This window comes from Alosa sapidissima, chromosome 13 (genome assembly GCF_018492685.1).
Source record: "Alosa sapidissima isolate fAloSap1 chromosome 13, fAloSap1.pri, whole genome shotgun sequence".
In the NCBI taxonomy this organism is placed as follows: domain Eukaryota; kingdom Metazoa; phylum Chordata; class Actinopteri; order Clupeiformes; family Clupeidae; genus Alosa; species Alosa sapidissima.
In genome coordinates this window covers 19199292-19214314 of record NC_055969.1, presented here as the reverse complement: position 1 = coordinate 19214314, position 15023 = coordinate 19199292, and the positions used below count along the sequence as shown (strand labels likewise).

Here is a 15023-nt window from a genome sequence, read left to right as displayed (position 1 = left end):
ATACACACACACTCACACACACACACACAAACACACCAAAACACCAAAACATACACACAAAAACACAAACATGCACGCTCACACACATACACACACACACACACACTCTCACACACAACACACACACACACTGCTCTCCCAGTGCAGACAGGCGGTACGTCCCCTCTCGCTCTGGGCTCAGACAGTCGTGCCATTGTCAGCGCGGCGGGACATGTGACAGAGTGTGACCCGCTGTGCTCTATGGGACTCTCAGGGACTGTGGGACAGCAGGGGGGAGGGCTTACCCCCACACACTCCCTCTACCCCATCATCTCACGGGATGGGACCACTGGGGCCAATGTAGGCAGTGGGGGTGGGGATACACACACCCTGGGGGCCAGGCATGCATAGCAGAGTCTGTTATCATAAGAGCAATCTGCCAAATACATACACATACTGTACATTAATCCAAAACACACACACACACACACACATCACAAAATACCTTGCATACCCATACTGTATATACATATATGCACACACACACGCACACACACACACACACCACACACACACACACACATACACATACACAAACTAAATTTGTCTGACCAGCCCATATGGAACACTGGCTCATGTTGTTTGTGTGTGAGTGTGTGTGCGCGGGTCTTGGTATTCAGAGTTCCCACAGGACTGGGGGTCAGCAGGCCGAAGGCTCTTTTGTGTGTGGGCCTTGATAGGTTTTTGGGTGAGGGCGAGGGGACAAGGGAGAGGTCCCCGTACACCAAAATGCAGACAGAATGTACACAGAATGTAGATAAGCTGAGCCATTGGCACATGTAGACACAGACATACACACACACACAAACATGCACATGTACACACACACTTATGGGCCCCCCCCTACACACACACACACACACACACAGACTTCAGGGGACGTTTGGGAATGAAACCTTGTCTGTAGCCAGTGTACAGGCCGTCAGATAAAATCTCCAGTTTAATAATTCATGGCGGGTCAGACTTACTTATGGCTGTAACCGTAGTGGCGGCCATCTTGGCTCACATTGGACAGTACATTCCTCATTCTCCCTTAGAATCGTGCCAACCGGAGGACAGATGGCTAACAATGTTTCTTCCTGATTTGTCCTTGCTATTGTCGCCCTGTGCTTGCATTTGGGAGTGGAAAAGGGGTTGGGGGGGGGGGGGGGGGGGGGATTGGTGATGATGCTCTGAATCTGGTTGAAGTTGCTAGGTGACAATGCATTCAACAAAAAGGGCGCAATACAAATAAAGTTAATTAGAGCTGAGTAACACATTACCAGGAACCTCTCTCCCCCCTCTATCAAGGCCGTATGACCAAGGGAGAATTACGTCTTCTCTGTTTACTCTCCTTTTAGAACCTAATCTCTCGTGACAGATAAAAAACACTCGCTTTTCTCACTGCACACAGAGCCAGGGCTCAGACATAGACATATTTCTTTGAACAACACATTAATCATAACCTGACAGAAAGAACAACAATTGCTTTTTTGAAAAAAAAAGAGAAAAGAATTCATTATTTATGTAGAGGAAGGAGGTAGCCTGATACCTCTGCCACAATCTCTGAATGTTGGCATAACAACCATGTCCGTGGATGAGTATTATTTGAAAAACAAATGGAAAAATACATATAGCTTTTGTAACGCTATGTGTGGAATGTTTAGTGGTCGGTGTGAGGGCCGACTCAGGAGACAGTTAGCTTCAGCTACAGACAGACTACACACCCCTGGCCTACTACCAGCATTCCATGAGTACTCACAAGCAAGTAAAACTTGCAAGGCAGGGATGTACCACAGTTTGACCTCCCCACGCCGCAAATGGGCAAATCTTACCATGTGTCGAACAGTGAGAGTTGACTGATTTACTGTTTGTAATTAGGACTGCACTGTGGAAAATGCGGTAAAAGCTTCATATGCTAAATGATTCCAAGATTATTGACTCTCTGTCCATCACTTGATGTTGATGAGGTGTCAGTTTTGGGCCCAAAGAGGACTACAGTTTTGCGCCCAGTGTGGGTTGAAGAATTTGTCACCTGTATTGACGCAGAGTCAGACACAGATGCTTCAATCACAACTTTTTGCCACAACTTTTTGCCATCAATGCCATATTTGGCCATCGGGGGCACCCAGCGTCAGCTCTCCCTTCTATCCTTCTTGGCTCACTGGCTGCCCCCTCCTTTATATCAACCTTGATGGATGGGACGGTCATCAATTTCAGGACAAGCCATCTCAATCTTACTCTCTCTTTCTATCCTTCTTTGTCCCCCCACCTCACCGTCCCTTATTCTCCCAACATCTTTCATCTCTCTATCTCTCTCTCACTCCCCACATTTGTCTTCCTCTTTCACCTTTTCTCTTATCCTTCACTCTCTCTCTCTCTCTTTCACTCTCTCTCTCTAAGTGTTTCTTACTGTCATTCTGCTGTAGGCTCTCTTCACTGTTACTGAGACCTTTGTTAGTCGCGTAGCCATGGCGATAACAGCAGCTGGGGTGTGAGCAATTGCTCTGCAATCACTCTTAAAGCAACAGGGAGTCTGGACAGTCAAATTTCCCCCAACTGTTTTATGACCTTACTCAAACAAAGGTGCGACCAAATGGACGGGAAACAGACAGAGTAAGTGAAGTGGAGAAGCAGAGAAAGAGAAAACGCGGCAGGGAGAGAGAGAGATCCAGAGTCACTAAGTCTGTTCTGTTGGGGCCGTGACTGCCACAGCAGTCGGCAAATACTGAGGCGCTGATGATGAGAGGAGTAGTCACTGTGAGTGTAGAAAAAGGGACCTTGCATTATGCAAAAGCATAACGCTGAGCAGCGATGACTGTCTCTCTCCCTCTCTATCTGTCTCTCCATTCAGTTCAATTCAATGTTGCTTTATTAGCATGACTGCTGCGTTACAGTGTTGCCAAAGCATAAAGAACGAACTCTCTGCTTCTTCCTCTCTCTCTCTCTCTCTCTCTCTCTCTCTCTCTCTCTCTCTCTTTCGTCTCTCTTTTCGTCTTTCTGTCTTTCGTCTTATCTCACTCTCGTCTCACATGGCCAGTGACGTCGGCCACACTTAGAATACCAAGAATGAGTCACAACACAAGAGAGGGGATACTGGGACATTTTTGAGCTCGTCGTCGTGTTTTGTCATCCGTCCGATTGTTCGTCTGCCTGCCACATCCGAGATTTTCTAGCTGGCTGCTCCCCTGTCAGCCTTGTACCTGGGCTGTCTAATTTGACCCCAGTGGTAAAAAAAGGAAATAATTTTCTCTCTCTCTCTCCCTTGTGTTTATTTCCGTCACACTGTCTGGTCTCGGTAGCAGCATAGGGTTTGGTCATCTGGGTTTTAACCATGAGAGTGTGGCGCCTCGCTCGCCTGTGCCTACAGTATCTGCTCTTGTGGGCAACGCCAGCGTTTCTCCAACAAGGGCCCACAGCACGCCTCTCAAGGTGCCTGGAAGCGCCAAACGATGTGCACAGAATGCAGCAATATATAATTTCACATTTAATAATCAATGAAAAGGGCATGTTGCAGAAGAACAATGAAACTGTGGAGAGCTGAAAGAGGAGGCGGAAAGACAGATACAGCGACATCATCTAACAGTGCACTTTTATGTTTTTTTTCTTAGTCCAGTAAAAAGGCTGGCTTAGCTGGAAATGTTGACAGGGGAACTACAGTATTAGGATGGTTTCAAATTGAATAACTGAACTGGGTTTCATTTTGAATAACTGAAACTACAGAAATGACAGCATGCTTCCATTTACATGTAAGTGTCCTGGTTTCTGTTCAGAGTAGCTGGGGGTCCTCCAGCGGAACCCGACCACGGGTGCTATCTCCACCACTCTCACCCATCCATAGTTCCTGTTGCTGCTTAGAGACAGATGAAAGATGAAGAGAGAGGGAGAGAGAGAGATAGAGACTGTCTTGGAGGGAGGGTGGGGGAGGTGTGCAGGGCTCTGCCAAGCTTATTTGCTACCCTCTGACAGAGGTTGATGGAGATTGCTGATAAAAATATAGTCACCCTGTTTTACGTGCTGACAGCAGCAGAAGGGGTTTACCCCACCTCCACAAACTCTGCACCACCATTTTGGGCCTTCACAAATGTCCACAGACATTATTGAGTTTTTTTTCTGGTGGACACAGAGCAATTCACTTAACTACAGAATACATTGACAATGTAAACTGATTGATTAAAAGGCTTTACTGGGTGACATGGATTTGCTTAAGCTTGGTGACCAGTGGTCAAGCAAAAGCCAGGCTGCATTCAATAAAATAATCCATCTAATACCAAACCCTTCATTCCAGCAGAATCAAAACTCCAGGATTTTGGTCCCAATGTATATCATCACATCTCTTCTTCATGGCTGTTATCTCAGAGTTATATCTGTTGGCTGCAAGCTGTGAGTTGTAATGCTGCCATCGTTCAATGTCCTTACATTTGTACCAGTTACACAGTGTGACCATTCAAACCTTACTGTAAGTGTCTGTCGGTTGTGCGCAGTAATTACAGAAGATGATATGAAGATAGACTAATATAAAGCTGTGCTTGCGGGCCTTGATGAGAAAGCTGCTTGGGGTGAAGTGTTCAGACGTTGATCCAGATTGAAGACTCCAATCCCTCCTAACACACACACACACACACACACACACACATACACACAGAGAGAGAGACTACACTTAAAAAAGCAAAACAGAAAGTGCAGTTGCATCTGACCTGTTTATTGCGTAATAGTCTGCTCTCAGTTGGATTAATGTTTTAAGAGTAACTATCCTCCTCTCACTCCTGCTCGTAACTTCCCACTTTGTTAATTGAATTCCTGCCAGTCCCAATGCTGGCCTGCATGTTAGTCTCTGGTCTTAATCTACAGATAATCTGGATAATCTTGCCTGGTTTTCCAGAGAAGTCAATCACAAAACGTGCTTACATATATTGACTAATTACATAATGTAACCACAGAGTATTGTTAAGACTAACCCCCCATGTTGTGTGTGTGTGTGTGTGTGTGTGTGTGTGTGTGTGTGTGTGTGTGTGTGTGTGTGTGTGTGTGTGTGTTTGTGTGTGTGTGTGTGTGTGTTTGTGTGTGTGTATCTGTATGTGCGTGCGCATATGTGTAGGTGTTGTTGAGGGAGTTCTGTTTTCTTCGGTTCTGAAAGACCCTCTCTGTCCCTTTAAAATCCTGCCTGGGTTCTGTCCTGCCCACGGAACTCTGTCTTGGAATTCAGAGCTAAATGCCTGATTTAGGTCATGCGTGTTCTATCAAATGTGCTGACGTCACAGTGCGACTGGAAGAGCCTGCTTTTCCACTGCCAGAGATTTCAAACTCGTGCTTTCAATTGAGAGGGAGAGACAGAGAGAAAAGGGAAAGAGAGAGAGGGGGAGAAAGAGGGAGAGAGAGAGAGAGAGAGAGCAGAAGAAAAGAGTAAAGCTAATTAACTCCTGGACAGGAGATCCCATGCCTAGTTCTTTGAAATGTATTGTAATGGCACGTCATTCTGCACCTTTGAGATTGCGAAGGAACAATGATGAGAGGTTTTCCCTCTGAGAGCTTAGAAATGGCAATTACATTCATAACAGACTAGTCTTTGACAGGGCAATAATGAAATAAAGAAAGATCATTACATAAGGTACTGTATAAACAAATGAGTATGAGTGTAGCATGTAGTGTGTAGTAGTACTAGCAGTGTGTGGGTGTATGTAGTGTGTAGTGTGTGCATGTATGTGTGTGTGTTTTGTGTGTGTGTGTATGTGTGTTGTGTGTATCATGTGTAGTGTGGGTGTGTTTTCTATACCATGTCCTTGACTGCGCTCTGTAACAGTTACCCACAATCCTCTCCCTTTACCGGAGCATTCCGTTCACAGCGACCGCAGCGTATCGAGCAGCTTCCAGACAGACACATCTCTCTGGCTCTCTCTCCTTAGTCACACCGATCCCCTATCATTCATCACACCTATCCACACTCATACATAACAGACTCTGTCCATTAATCAATAACTCTCTCCGCAAACATTAGTGTCGATATTAAGATGGCATTAATGCAGCTATTAACATACGACTATTAACATAATGGATATTATTGTCAGTTTTGCCATAGGCTTGTAAGGTCAGCAGGCTTATTAGATCAGACTACGATGGATCCTGAAGTCATGAGGTCTACATGGGGTGGCACTACATGTGACCTCTATCCTGTGGCAAACGACCACAACTACTTAACATACCAACATTATTGAGCTGATTTTATCCTCCAACTACTCTGCTGTGAGCTTCTACATACAAAACAGTACATGGAATATTATCTTAAGAGTCTCAAGATAATATAAACACTACTAATACAGGAATGCAAATTTGTGCATACTGTATGAGGTCCATTGGTACTGCAGTGCCACACACAGTACTTGTAAATTAGACGGTATGTAATTGAATCACTATAGAAGTTTTCAGTGAGGGATGGGTCTGGACCCATATCTGTGGCCCACGATCACTTCTCTTGTGGCGTCCACAACTGCTGTGTTTGTAATGGACACAGTACTATGATGGCACAAGCAAAGAAAGCAATTACAACAGATTTCAGCGAATAAAACTTGTTTGACAAATGTGATGTGTCTTGCCAGCTGCAGAAAGTGTGTGAGAGAGAAAGAGAGAGAGAGAGGCAGGGAGAAAGAAACACACACACACACACACACACGTTTTTCATTAAAGTTGTTTGATAAAAACTGACAACTGCAGTGTCGTGACACAGCTGTTTTCGCTGTAGAACAGACAGTCCGAGGCATGCCACTCCGTGTCGGTGAAATGACAGTTTCCTATTATTCCGTGGCAGTTCAAGTGTGTGGAACAGTAGTTTTTAAAATCATCTCAAAAAGCCAGCTTTGCTAAATAAATATGCATGCCTCATGGATGAACTTTGTTATCAGTGCAGGGGGTGGGAGAACACGTCATTCAAACATATCCATTAAGGAGCTTTGGTGGCTGTTTTCACGCTGTCTCCACTGGGAGAAAAGACTTTCTAAACAGGGAGAACAGGATGCAAGTGATATGTTTGTGAAGCATTTCTGTACACCGCCACCATAAGTAATGCCTGTCCAAGTTTCTCTAATGTTCTCTCTCTCTCTCGCGTGCTCTCTCTCTCTCTCTCGCTCTCTCTTCGTGGGGTAGAATATACCACACAGACTAAGGCTCTGATGAAACCGGGCCCCATTAAGAACATGCTGACGCCCAGTCCAGTAATTAATCAGTGCATTGGCGCCTCTGTCCTATCAAATGGCCCTGTAGACCAGTCCATTACGGATGGCAAAACTGGGACATGAGTCACGCTGGTATGAAATGGATGAGGCCCCTCGTTATCAGAATAATTAATGAAGGAAAAGTAAAGGCATGGAGAGAGAGAGAAAGATAGAGAGAAAAATGAGGGTGAAATGGAGAGAAGTAGAGACAGATAGAAAGATGGAGAAATGGAGTGGTGGAGAGATGGGGTGGAGGAAGGAGGGGTGGAAAGAGCTGAGAGAGTGATGGAGTAGCCTGGAAGTGAACGAGAGATCAAGATGAAGGTTTTGCACTGCAACAGCCTCGCAATTACTCCTGATGATTGGATTTGTTCATGCTATAGCCTATATGTTCGACCTTCCCTTTTCCGCCTATTATCGGAGATTTATTGATTTTGCTAAATTTCGTCAGCTATAAGGTTAATACACAAGGGTGGGCTACACACGGGAATGCATTTATTTTCTTCATTCTTCTTTATAATTAGAGCAGGATCTGATTCTAATTGATTGGGCTATTGTGATTATACACGGGTATGGTTAATACATGGTTTCACTTTAAATTTGCATAAAACAGTCTCCTGCGACGTATACACTATTATCCTTACCAGACACCACATGGGCAAAGGTATTTCCGAGTATTATGCAGCCAACTGTTTTGCTGTGTGTGCTAGACTGTTTGGTGTAGAGTGCAACAGTTTGAGATCTGTTCATCATATTGGCCAATCTGATGAATCATGAAAAAGTGTCCTAAAAGTTCATCTTTGTTGTAGGGGCCCACCACCACACATTCTGCCTAAACTGTTCATTTGTTATCCTGTGCACTGTTTTTAATTTCCCCCTCACATTTGAGCTTTCCCCACTCTCAAGTCTTTACACAAAGAGGAGTCTTTTGGTCTTTGGATAGTTCACCTGTGTGCATAATCCTTCCACCAGCAACTCTATCAGAGAACCTTGGCACCACTTATTTAAGCCGAATAGCACACAGGAGCCTGCAGGTTCACGATTCCTCAGTTTGAGACACAATGCATCTGTCTTATTAGCACCTGATTTAGTGTATAAGAACCCTGTTTAAGCAGGTCCCTGTTAAAAAGCCCCTTTTATCCTGCTGCCAGAGAGAGCTAAGTGGGTCCGTGGTGGTGGTTCCAAATGAAATTCAGCGCCGAATCAGATGATGAAAGGTTTGGTCGCACCAGAAGCAGCTCCATAACAAACAAGCTAACCGACATGAACAGTAGAGAGATTGCGTGATTAAACATTGTCCCGGAGACCAGGGCGGCTTCTCAGCAGGCAAAACAAAGCAGACCAGGTGCGGCGTGAAAAACTGTGGGTCCCGCACCTTTGATCTCTGGCTCAAGGCTCTCATCAGCGTCTGTGGGCCACTAGCACAAGCGCTTCTGAGATATGTTTCTAGGTCATGTGGTGAGCTACATTTACTAATGTGTGTGTTTGTTTGTGTGTCTGTTTGTGTGTGTGTGTGGTGGGGGGGGGGGGGGGGGGGGCGTGTGTGAGAGAGAGATAGTGTGTGTGTGTGCGTGTGTGGGCGTGAATGTCTAGAATTGCTTGGAGTTTTGGAGCGTCTCAATTTGTGTCTGTACATTTGTGTGATGGTGTGTGTGTGTGGGTGTGCATTATCTAGAATTGCTTGGGGTTTTGGAGTGTATCGATTTGTGTCTGTACATATGACAGTGTGTGTCTGTGTGTGTGAGAGAGAGAGATAGAAAGAGGCTATGTGTTAATTTACACACGTCAATATTTTTGTTTCGTGAGTGAGACGTTGGATTGAAGCAGGTCCTGGGCATATCGCTAGTAAGTCACTGGCAGAGAGAGGCCTTATGTAACACTCGGCGTTCATCAATAACACAGAGATGCCATTGCGCTTTTGACGGCACTTACATAACCAGCTATTTAGCGTACAAAGCCAGGGCTGTTTTGTGATGCTCAGGGGGAGTTGGTGCCAGCAGCGGGGATCGTTGGGTATGTGGGGTGGTGCCCGTAGGGTCACGCTGGGTAAACAGTGCCACTTAAGGGGGCACACTGGGTAAGGAGTGGCATCCTGGAGCACTTAAGAGCTGTACAGCTCGGATGTGGGCCAGGGTGCTTTTCAAGGACAGGGAGAGAGAGAGAGAGAGGGGATCTCAGAAAATGTTGACACTTGAGTTGTTAGAATCATGTCAAGGGGCTACAGCAGGAATCATGTTGAGTTCCAATGTGTGTGTGTGCGTCTGTCCCTCTCAGCCCTGCAACCCTGTCATTTTGAATTGAGGAGAGAGCCTACCTGTAAGCTCAGTGAGGTGTCTCGTGGGGATGTCGCTGACCGGGACGTAGAAAGGGACGTGGACTGTCACACGCCTCCTTTGGTCCTCACACAGTCGATTTCTGGGGGTTTGTGAGAGAAACACGACCCTGCATAGAACTCCAGGCTCAGCTTACAAGCATGAATAAGAAAAGCTAAATGCTAAATCACAGGAATGGAGGGGTGCTCCTCCGAGAGAATTATTATAAACAGAATTATTACCCTTTTAAGCTGACACTGATTGTCAATATTACTCGTTTCAGATAGATAGATAGATACTTTATTGATCCCCAGGGGAAATTCAAGGTCTCAGTAGCACAGTTTGTCATATCCATGCGTCTATATGTCTATTTGTTACAGCCTATAGCCCTGATGGGATATACCATGTGTTAATTATGTAGGGGCCCAGAGAATGGCACTTAATGATTTCCCCCCCTACCGTGCTCCCGCAGTTCAAGAAACCCACCAGAGCCCTTTGCACACCTCAGTCCCACCTTTAATTAAGCTCAGGTGATCATTAATACACTAACGAGGTACAGCCTGTGCCGAGGGAAAATGTGAACCAATGGATGAAAGGAGAGTGGGAGCTCAATTCGTTTGCACAGGCTTGTGTGTGTGTGTGTGTGTGTGTGTGTGTGTGTGTGTGTGTGTGTGTGTGTGTGTGTGTGTGTGTGTGTGTGTGTGTGTGTGTGTGTGTGTGTGTGTGTGTGCGTGCGTGTTGGGAGTGTGGGGTGGGGGTTCGCAGACGTAGGCTTCGCACCTGCGTTGCTCTCATGAATCAGTCATCAAACCACCCGCCAGCAAACGCGACCTGCGTCGTCTTCCCTGAGTCCACGTTACTTATGAATACACATACTTACTCAGGCTGTGATTAGTTCTGTCACCTGGAACTGCAGGCTAAGGGAGATCTGATTGTGTGCAGAGCCAGGCCTTGTTTGTGAGGACCGGAGTGTGCCGAGAATCTGTTTAGTCAAACAAGCCTCTGTCTTTTTGGATTTATGACGCAGGCCATCAGAACACTCAAAGGATTGTCAGATTTAGACATTGAGCCTTTTCAGTGACTTTGTGAATGGTCACATTGTGTGTGTGTGTGTGTTTATGTGTGTGTGTTTATGTGTGTGTGTGTGTGATAAGGTACTTTCTCACCATTGGTTTTTCGTTATCTTTTTGTAACCTAATCCCGAAAATGGATCTCTATGTGTGTGTGTGTATGTTGATTCATCATGTTTTCTGATAACTACTCACAACTACCCACAATGCACCTCTTTTAACATTTGACAGTTTTAACTTCCGTTTGCACACATCCTCTCCTCATTGTTGTTTGCAGCCCTATAGCCTTTCTTGAGATACTCCTTTTCCCTGATTGTCTCTCTTAACATCCGACTGTCCCAGTTCTGTCTTCTAACACTTCTCATCATTACACTAATGACTATTTGCATGCTTCTCTTCTCTTCTCTTTTTCAGTTTCAGTACATTTTGTTTAGCTGACCCAGATTCATGCGTTCGTTAAATCCCATAAAACCTCACGGGTCAGATACGTTCCACCTTGATTCCCAAAACTTCCATCGACTGCTGACTAAAAAAAAAAAAAAAAAGAAAGAAAAAAATCCCCCACCAGGGAGATCAGATGATAATGATTACAGTGGTCACGATTTGGACCTAAAGTGATTAGTCTGAAACGCTCTCTCCCTTTAACCACGAGGGAGCCGTCGCCTCTCGCCCAGACGCAGGCCGGATCAGGGCCACGCCCTCACACAGGAGGTGGATCCTGTGTGAGAGCCTCTGTGTTGGGCTGGGTGGCCGATGCTCACAAGCCCCTGATTTAATATCAAATGTGCTAAGCCAGTGAGCACAGTGAGCCAAGTGCATGTGCCTGTTTTTGGATAGCGATTATAATTATGAGTGGATTAAATGGCACAGATAAGCTTCCACAGAGGAGACACTGTGGCTGGAAGGTGCATGGGGCTGGCTGGGAAAGAGAGAGGTCATATGATGCCCCCCAGTCCAGATAGCCCTACCGCTCATAGCTTTAAAACCATGCCCTGGACTACAGCTGTAGGCTAACGTACTGTAGGTCTATTAAAGAGATATCTAGGCCTAGGCCCATATAGAAAAAGTTTGTAGAGCTCATCAATGTAATTGTTATACAATGCAACAGTCACAGTGTGTTAACACACACAATTATGGCCTCTCATATGCAGTAACACAGAAAACAATGTTTTTTATGACCTTACCTGGCATGTTTAAGGGTTTTATCCCATTTTAATATGAAATGCCCTGTAAATGCAAGCACTACCACAGATTCACCATACAGGTGTTGTATAAGACAAGTGGGATTCCTACATGATTTTTACAGACCTTTTCCATATTGATATGAATATTGTGTGCTTATTCACAAGCTTCACCATGGCATACCTGCTACACAGTTGACATTTGTTGTGGCGGAAGGCTCAAAGAATATTAAACAACACAGTGGACTTGAGGCTCAGGTGCTGCAGGTCTGCACCAGCAGGAGCTGGCTTGTCTCCAGGTGAGCCAAGGTAGCCGCAGGCTAGCCTCACTTTCAGGTATAGCTAATGGTGGCCTGGGGCAGCTAGCTAGCAGAACATGGAAGCATCTGCAGTGTTCTAATCTAGATTATACAACAATTGGGTTCTATGGAACTATTTATTTGTTTCTGATTGGCCGAGAGACGTTCCATGAGTTGGAATATCCCTGGACATTTGCACAGCTAATAATAAATCACTCCACGATACAATGCGAAGATTTGACACAATGTTCTCATCCCAGCTCTCCACCATTTCAAGCAATGGGTTACTCCTTAGCAAACCATAACGAAACAGTGCTTCACCACATCTGTGGATTCTGCAATGTAGACTATGTTTCCGTTTTTTTTTAGTACCATGTCCCTTACATGACATGGCCCAGTGTCCTTGTAACATGCATTCAGCAAACCTAGATATGAATGTGATTTCAGCCCGACTTTCAACATTTCTTTCAAGAAGACATGTAAACCACAAAGACCCGTAATGAGGGATCTGGAATGTTGGTTACCAGCGCTGTCTATTGAAAAGGGAACTATTTTTGATGCGTAAGAACGATGTTGAAATTAACATTTTTAAACAATAATGGGGTGTTTTCAGATTATTTAGTTTGTGGTAGAATTGTTGTATAAAACCAATATAGCACTCGTGATCGTGGGATTGGTCATGGATATTCCCACGGCTGTTGTTGCCTGCGCCTCCGGCCTCGTGGCTACGGCCGAACAACACCCGTGGGAATATCCATGACCAACCCCAATCTCACTCGTGCTATATTGCTTAATCATTCCATGGCTGTACTGTTGAACACTCTCTGTGTGCTAATGAGCTATTGGGAAGTGAGAAAGTGCTCTGAGTCTAATCACTTCAGTGCAGTTTCAACAGGACTGCAAAAGTTTTTGTCATTGGAGGTCTCCTGCTTACATTAACTTCTTTTAGTTTTTAAATCACACTTGACATGGTTGCCATAGACCAACTTCACAGTGTCCAGATGTCCGGCCTTGTTGATGTTAATGATACCTTAATTGGCAGGGTAAAGCGTCTTCCTGTTTCTCTTTTTCCTGTGGTCTTTTCTTTTACTGGCTGTTCTGTTCCACAGGAAGTTGGTTTATAGTACATAGTGGCACCATCTTGTAAAATGGGCTAAATAAGAAATCACACTTGACATGGTTCCTGTTAAGTGTGTATTACTGTTGCTGAGCTTTCACAAGCTTCACCATGGCATACCTGCTACATCGTTGATGTATGAGGTTTTGGGTTTGGCTGTTCAGCTAACCACAAATGAGCTTGCTGACACATTGTGTGTTGGGGTATAGGAAAAAATTCAGACTTTTCTTCACTTATGAACAGTTCATGTGCATATCATATTATATTATGAAGGATGCAGAAATAAGACTCCCCAACACATGAAGAGCTCTTTTCCAAATAGCTATATCCACCATTTTAATGTATTTTCATAAATATTTTTTTTATTTTGTTTTTAAGTAATTTCAGTGGAACTGTAATTGGGTTATTGTTCTTATCTTTACTCAATCGATACAACTGCACTTTTATTGACATTACCTGAAATACACAAGCAGGTAATATCAATCGATTTATAGCATTTCAGGAAATAGCTTTTCACCTAACAAAACCCCCTGTTAACATTCCCGATGTCAGCACAATGCTAATAATTATTGTGTGCAACACAGAGATAAGGGTCAAAACAACACACCAAAACATGAATTGCAAAAACAGAAATCCAAACCGCTAGTTTTGTTCTAATTTTTGCAATCAGCCAAGGCTTGCCTGCGAGAGAAGTGAAGACATCAGCATTTCCGTGATGCTCTGGAGTGCCTAGTGTGACACTCGGTTCTTTATTCTGACATACCCTGTGACAAATGCTCTGCCCTTTATTTTATCTAATTGCATTAATAATGTAAGAGGGAAATAAATAGCCGAGCGTAATACATTGCTGATGGGGGATTTTTTTGAATGACCTCACTCCTAGTCTTACTGACGTGTGCAGACATCATACTCAGAGTAAGACCAAGAGACAGAGTCCAAAGAGAACTGGCTCTGCAGTTTCTCTGGCCATGTCTGGACTTTATGCTGATTAATTGCCTTTAAGGAGCCTTCATGGTAAAATGGCTTTCCAAGAACAGGTTAGTGACTTTTTATCTGTGACAGCGGTGATTTCTGGGAAATGTAGTGTTTCTGCATTGAGTGATGGTTCAGGAGAGATGCAATCTCGCTAGCTGAATCTAGGCCATGGCATGATTTCATATTTGTTACTCAGCCACCCGCGCGAGCACACATGCTCACAGAAACACACATGCTCACAGAAACACACATGCCAGCACACAGACACACACACACACACACACATACACACACACACACACACATTCTTCACATAATCCAAACAGAGCAAATATTATATACTGTACACACATGCTGCGCAGATGAAACATGTTTCACACGGGAGCTGATATACTGGTGAAAACAACACAATATGCTTTACTGAGACAGGTGGGCAGATTCCCAGGTTTTGGCTTTAGAGGGGATAGAGAGAGAGAGAGAGAGAGAGAGAGAGAGAGAGATAGGAAGGTAGGGAAGGAAGGATGAATGGAAAGAAAACGGGTTAGAGAGAGAGAGGACGAGAGAGAGAAATAGCAAAAGAGGAGAAGAAAGTGAACATCTGCTGGTTTAAACCAGCCATTATCCCCTCGGCTTGTAAGAAAATATTGCACCTGATCACTTTCCCCGGGTTATATCACTGAACACGGTGAAGAGGAAGATAGGGAAAATGGAGTGGTCGGGGGTGGGGGAGGGAGGTAGGAAGAGAATTGAAAAGAAGAGAGGAAGAGGAGAGAGGGAACGAGAAGTATAGAGAAAAGAAAAGACTGGAAACAGAGAGAGAGGGGGAGTGAGAGAGGGGGGTGGGGT

At 44.7% G+C, this 15023-nt stretch overlaps 1 protein-coding gene across 1 annotated transcript in view; it reads left to right on the top strand.

Annotated features, from left to right (window-relative positions):
- gnaz (guanine nucleotide binding protein (G protein), alpha z polypeptide) overlaps positions 1–15023 on the top strand; it is a 45440-nt gene that overhangs the window by 13757 nt on the left and 16660 nt on the right. The gene's annotated exons all lie outside the window — the stretch shown is intronic.